This window comes from Pipistrellus hanaki, assembly GCF_964339955.1.
Source record: "Pipistrellus hanaki genome assembly, chromosome: 19".
NCBI classification, from domain to species: Eukaryota; Metazoa; Chordata; class Mammalia; order Chiroptera; family Vespertilionidae; genus Pipistrellus; species Pipistrellus hanaki.
This window is the reverse complement of record NC_140521.1, coordinates 22,819,014-22,825,935: the sequence shown is the minus strand read 5'-3', so window position 1 is coordinate 22,825,935 and position 6,922 is coordinate 22,819,014.

The window sequence follows — 6,922 nt, the reverse complement described above, 5'->3', positions numbered from 1 at the left end:
GCCCGCCTGCCCAATGGGCGCCCGCCTCAGCGGGCCTCCGCGCCCCCATTGGTCGGGGGGCGGGACCGGCCAGCCCCCGCGCGGAAGCGCGCGAACCGGTGGGGCCAGGTGCGCCAGGTGAGCTTGTGCTCCTCCAGGCGTGTCCCCGCCGCCCCCGGGGCTGGGTCCCCGCGGCTGGATCACTCTCCGCCCACAGCACCCAGGCTACCGCCGACCCAGCCGCACCCTGGGGTCCCGCACAGCCTTCCCTACAGCCGAGGGCCTGCAGGGTTCATGGGGTCACATCCTTTTTTAAGGTGACCAGGCGTCCCGCTTTGGGCGGGACAGTCCCGATTTTAAAACAATTTGTCCCGCGTCCCGCGGCGTTTTAAAAAAGTCCCAAATTGTTAAAAATCGGGATGTCTGGACACTTTATATTAGCTACAACCCGCGGGGAAACGGAGCTTCTCCAAAAAGGATCCCCCCCCACCTCCCGGCTCCGGTCCCAGGCCACAGAGCCGTGCCCAACCACGACCCCTGAGTCCTGACTCTGGGTCCATCTGACCTCCATAGCCCAGTGCGTGATCCAGCGCAACACCACCGGCATGCACCGGTGTCCCCAAACCTACCCTGACTCCAACCTCCCAGGATGCAAGGAGCACCATGCACTCAGTCACACCCACCCAGGGGCTTGTGTCCTAACCCCATACCCACCCCCTCCAGCAATCCAGCCCTAAACCCCATGCCCACCCCCTCCAGCAATCCAGCCCTAAACCCCATGCCCACCCCCTCCAGCAATCCAGCCCTAAACCCCATGCCCACCCCCTCCAGCAATCCACCCGGCACCTGGCTGCTGAGAGCTTCCCATCGCTCCCGGGTCAACAGCCACCAGCCGCAGCGGGGACTCAGCATCCCTGCTCACATGGAGCTGCCTGTCTAGGTGGGGAGACAAGGGTGGACACCGACCAGTGTAAATGAAGAAGTAGAACAGTGAAGTGACAGTGGATGAGCAGGGCACGGCTGAGACAGGATGTGGGGTTTGGGGCAGAAAGAGCCTTTGAGGAGGTGACTGCATTTCACTGAGACCTGAGTGGGAGGCAGCCAGTGGCTGGAGCCTGTGCAGAACTTAAGGTCGAGAAGAGCTTGGTGGTGCTCGCAGCCACGGGCCTAGGGGGGAGAGGTCAGCTGAGCCAGCCTGTGGAGCAAGGGCTGGGTGTGCTGGACTCAGCAGGGGGTAAGGCTTGGATTTATCCTGGGGGCGATGAGAAATGCCGGAAAACTCACGGCCAACCCTTATTAGATACTAGAGGCTCGGTACACGAAATTTGTGCAGGAATAGGCCTGCCTTCCCCCGGGTGCTGCCCCAGCTTCCCTCTGGCACCTGGGACCCGGGCTTCTGTCTGGAAGGTCATCAGGAAGGACATCCGGTCTAATTAGCATATTACCCTTTTATTATTATAGATTTTTATGTAATCTTTCAAGAGGCAGATGAGAGAAGTTTTCCAAATCGAGGACTGAGCCAGTCCAGTGAGGAGGGGAGGACTGGGGGGACAATGCTGGCACCTCCTCCTGCTCAAACCCAGCGCTGACTGACGCGCCTCATCAAGCAGCTTCCCACCGACAGGCCAGGTCATCCCCGGCTCGTTCCCACCACACCCGCTCGCCCCCTCAGGCACCTGCGATACCATCTCAGCCTCCCCCACCCGGCCGGGGCGGACGCGCCCGCCTTTCAGACACCCCATCAGCCCCAGGATCCCTGCCCACACGGGCCTCCTGCACCAGGCAACACCCCGATTGCTCAACACCCGTCCCCGCCACACAGGACTGACTGAAGAAACTCAGGCCAGGAAGAACTCCCGAGTCACAGAGCATAATTTGATATTCTGAGATAGGTCATTGCTCTGGGTTAATGAAGTGCCTTTGAAATGTGTCCATTATGGCTTTCCCATGGTTTAGGACAGGGATTGAACTGGGACCAGGGGTCAAGCTGGTAGAATGAATGGATGCTGTGAGCTGGGGTTACACAGTGAGGAGTGGTGGGAATCGCGGAGTACTGGGGATCACATGGCGTACCTGAAGGGCACTGTGGCCTGGCCGGTGTGGCTCAGTGGTTGAGCACCAACCCATGAATTAGGAGGTCACAGTTCAATTCCCAGTCTGGGCACATGCCAGGTTTCGGACTATCGGGGAGCTTGCAGGAGGCAGCCAATTAATGATTCTCTGTTATCATTGATGTTTCTCTCTCTCCTTCTCCCTTCCTCTCTTTGAAATAAATAAAAACAGGAAAAAACAAACACAAATAAATACAGGGCACCGTAGCTGCTCACTTGGCCATTCCTGACTCAGAGTTGTGAGCATTTCAGATTTCTCGGGACACAGAAGAAGCCTAGATTTGAGGGTAAAGTCGCATGATTTTTAGATGTTGGCAATTAATTCAAATTAAAAAAAAAAGAAAAGAAACAACACTAAGTAAGCCACACAAAGCATTTATTTCCCTTTCTTTTGACACAATCTCAAATTTACAGAGAAATTATGAGGACAATGCAAAGAACTTTTTCTTCCTGAACCATTCAGGCCTAAGTTGCTGACACAATGTGTATATCTTATGTGCTTCTTGCCATTGGGTGTCACTGCCTAGACCCTCTCAGTGGGCAGAATCACACGCACACTTACACCTCCACGTGGAATCCGTTTCCATAGTCACCTACCTGCATGGAAACCAAGTTCACCCCACAGACCCAACTCCAGTCCAAGCACAGGGTTCATGCTAACCCCCTCCGCTGGCCTGGCCGTGGGGAGCCTGGCATTCCCACTGATTAATCTGCTCATTCATTCATGATCAACCTCCCCCCACCCCCGTTTGTCATCCAACAAGACGCCCTCACACCCACTCAGGCTCTGACCCCACCCGGGCTGCCTGTCCCTGAGGTGCCGTCCTCACTCCGCGAGCCTGACCACTCAGCCTAGGTCCCCTGCACCACACTCCTCCCCCCATTTGGATCCCATTTGGGCTCTGACTCCCTCTGTGGCCCAGCATGTATCTCTCCCCCACCTCCCACTGCTGGTGCTTACCTTACTGGGACCCCTCTAGGGGGTTTGGGGTTGAAACTTGTTTTTTGTTTGTTGTTGTTTTTTTTTAATAAAACTTTATTGTTCATATTATTACAAATGTTCCTCATTTTTCCCCCTCCATTGCTCCCCTCCACAAGGTTCCCACCCCTCCCTCTGCTTTTTCCCCACCCGCCACTGTCCTCATCCATAGGTGCACAGTTTATGTTTAGTCTCTTCCCACACACCCCCCACCCCCCTTTTCCCAGAGAATCGTCAGTTCACTCCCCTTCCATACCTCTGATTCTATCATATTCACCAGTTAACATTGTTCATCAGATTTTTTTTTTAATTCCCTTGGTTTTTAGATTCACTTGTTGATAGTTACGTATTTGTTGTTCATAATTTTTATCTTTATTTTCTTCCTCTTCCTAAAGAACCCCCTTCAGCAATTCATATAATTCTGGTTTGGTGTTGATGAACTCCTTTAGCTTTTTTTTTTTTATTAGTGAAGCTCTTTATCTGGCCTTCGATTCTGAGTGATAGCTTTGCTAGATAGAGTATTTTTGGCTGTAGGTTGTTGCTATTCATCACCTTGAATATTTCTTGCCATTCCCGTCTGGCCTGCATGGTTTCTGTTGAGAAATCAGCTGACAATCGTATGGGTGCTCCTTTATAGGTAACTACCTTCTTTGCTCTTGCTGCTTTTAATATTCTCTCTTTGTCTTTTGCTCTTGGAATTTTAATTATGATTTGTCTTGGTGTGGTCCTCTTTGGATTCCTTTTGTTTGGAGTTCTGTGCGCTTCCTGGACTTGTAAGTCTAATTCTGTCACCAGGTGGGGGAAGTTTTCTGTCACTATTTCTTTCAATATGTTTTTGGTATCTTGCTCTCTCTCTTCTTCTGGGACCCCCATAATGCTTTTGTTGTTGTTGTTAATCCTCATCCAGGATATTTTTTGCATTATTTTTAGAGAGAGTGGAAGGGAGGGAGGGAAACAGAAGGGGGGACATCAATGTGAGAAACATTGGTTGGCTGCTTGCTGAAGTGTGGAACCTGCAACCCGAGCATGTGCCCTTGACCAGGCAGCCAACCTGACCCTTCGATGTGCAGGCGACGCTCTCACCATAGACACATTCAGGGCTGAATTTTCCAGTTGTTCAAGAGTAGAAAGGAAGGCAAAGGAAGGGAGGGAAGAGGAGGGAAGAGGAGGGAAAGTAGAAAAGGGAAGGGAGGGAAGAGAAAGGAAGGGGAAACACAACCTTTGGCAAGCTGGCTTTAGCTAGGGGCCTTCAGGTCCTACCTTTATCTACTGCAGTGAGGCAGACATTCACACATCCAACTAGTATTTTTTAAAATATATTTTTATTGACTTCAGAGAGGAAGGGAGAGGGGGAGAGAGATAGAAACATTAATGATGAGAGAGAATCATTGATCAGCTGCTTCCTGCACGCCGCACCCTGGGGATTGAACCTGCAACCCAGGCATGTGGCCTTGACTGGAATTGAACCTGAGATCCTTCAGTCTGCAGCCTGACGCTCTATCCACTGAGCAAACTGGCTAGGGCTCAACTGACATCTCTTGAGTGTTTACTCCGGACCAAAGAGGACAGGATTAGAGGAGAAGGAAAATGTGGGGGACCCTGCCCGGCCCAGCGGCCGCCTCCCTTTGGCTGCTGGGCGGGCAGCTCGCCCCACTGGTTACGGCCCGGGAGCCGCGGGGACCAGCCTGGCCAGTCGGGCGAATTCTGGTGGAGCTGACTCACTGGGAGCCGTTGGCCCACCAGGTTGCATCATCTCCCTGACCCGCCTCCACCCCCTTCACAGCTTCTTCCCGAGCTGAGTCACAGGCCCTGGTACCAGACGCCTCTCCCCAGTGCCTGCACCGGCAGAGGCCGCCTGACCCGGGCACTGACCCTCCGCGGGCACGGGGCGGCGGCGGGCGCGGGGCGGCGGCGGGCGCGGGGCGGCGGCGGGCGCGGGGCGGCGGCGGGCGCGGGGCGGCGGCGGGCGCGCTGGGGGGCGCGGGGCGGCGGCGGGCGCGGGGCGGCGGCGGGCGCGGGGCGGCGGCGGGCGCGGGGCGGCGGCGGGCGCGGGGCGGCGGCGGGCGCGGGGCGGCGGTCCACAGCAGGGGCATCCCGGAGCGGACTGTGTGCCTCCACCCCCAGCTGCCCGCGGGCGCTCCGGCCGGTGGCCAGGACCTCGGCTGATGGTGGACCCGGCGGACGTGTCTCCGCCCTGGAGGCCGGCCGTCCAGCCGGCCCGTCAGCCTCACAAGCCGGACCCAGGTGCCCGCAGGGCCGCGCCCGCCGGGAAGCTCCAGGGAAACCCCGGGGCTCCTCTGGCCCCTGCGGCCGCAGGTGCTCCCGCATCTGCACGCGGCCTCCGTGTGTGTGTGTGTGTGTGTGTGATTGTATATGTGTGTGTGAGTGTGTGTGAATGTGTGTGTGTGAGTGTGTGTGTGTGTGTGTGATTGTATATGTGTGTGTGAGTGTGTGTGTGTGTGTGAGTGTGTGTGACTGTGTGTGTGTGATTGTATATGTGTGTGTGTATGTGTGTGTGTGAGTGTGTGTGTGAGTGTGATTGTGTGTGTGATTGTATATGTGTGTGAGAGTGTGTGTGAGAGTGTGTGTGTGATAGTGTTTGTGAGTGTGTGTGATTGTGTGTGTGTGATAGTGTTTGTGAGTGTGTGATTATATGTGTGTGTGATTGTGTGTGTGAGTGTGTATGTGTGTGTGTGTGATTTTGTGTGAGTGTGTGTGTGTGATTGTGTTTGTATATGTGTGAGTGTGTGTGATTGTGTATGTGTTTGTGTGTGTGTGTGTGTGTGAGTGTGTGTGAGTGTGTGTGTGTGTGTGTGAGAGTTTGTGTGTCAGTGTGTGTGATTGTGTGTGTGTGTGAGTGTGTGTGATTGTGTGCTTGATATTGTGTGAGTGTGTGAGTGTGTGTGATTGTGTGTGCGTGTGTGTGATTGTGTATGTGTGAGTGTGTGATTGTGTGTGTATGTGTGTGTATGTGATTGTGTGTGTATGTGTGTGTGAGTGTGTGATTGTATGGGTGTGTGATAGTGTGTGTGTGTGTGTGTGTGTGTGTGTGTGATTGTGTGTGTGTGTGCTTGATAGTGTCTGTGTGAGAGGGTGTGTTTGATTGTGTGTGTGTGTGTATGATTGTGTGATTGTGTATGTGTGTGTGTGTGAGTGTGTGTGTGAGTGTGTGTGTGTGTGTGTGATTGTGTGGGTGTGATAGTGTTTGTGTGTGTGATTGTGTGTGTGTATGTGTGTGTGTGTGTGAGTGTGTGTGAATGTGAGTGTGTGATTGTATGTCTGTGAGTGTGTGTGAGAGTTTGTGTGTCAGTGTGTGTGATTGTGTATGTGATTGTGTGTGTGAGTGTGTGTGTGAGTGTGTGCTTGATAGTGGTTTGTGTGAGTGTGTGTGTGATTGTTTGTGTATGCGTGTGTGTTTGTGTATGTGTTTGTGTGTTTGAGTGTGTGTGATGTGTGTGTGAGTGTGTGTGATTGTGTTTGTGTGTGTGTGAGTGTGTGTGATTGTGTGTTTGTGTGAGTGTGTGATTGTGTGTTTGTGTATGTGTGTGTGATTGTGTATGTGTTTGTGTGTGTGTTTGTGCATGTGTTTGTGTGTGTGAGTGTTTGAGTGTGTGTGAGTGTGTGTGTGTGTGATTGTGTTTGTGTGTGTGTGTTTGTGATTGTGTTTGTGTGAGTGTGTGATTGTGTGTTTGTGTATGTGTGTGATTGTGTATGTGTTTGTGTGTGTGAGAGTGTGTGTGTGTGTGTGTGAGTGTGTGAGTGTGATTGTGTGTGTGTATGTGAGTGTGAGTGTGTGTGATAGTGTTTCTGAGTGTGTGTGTGTGATTGTGTGTATGTGTGAGTGTGTCTGTGT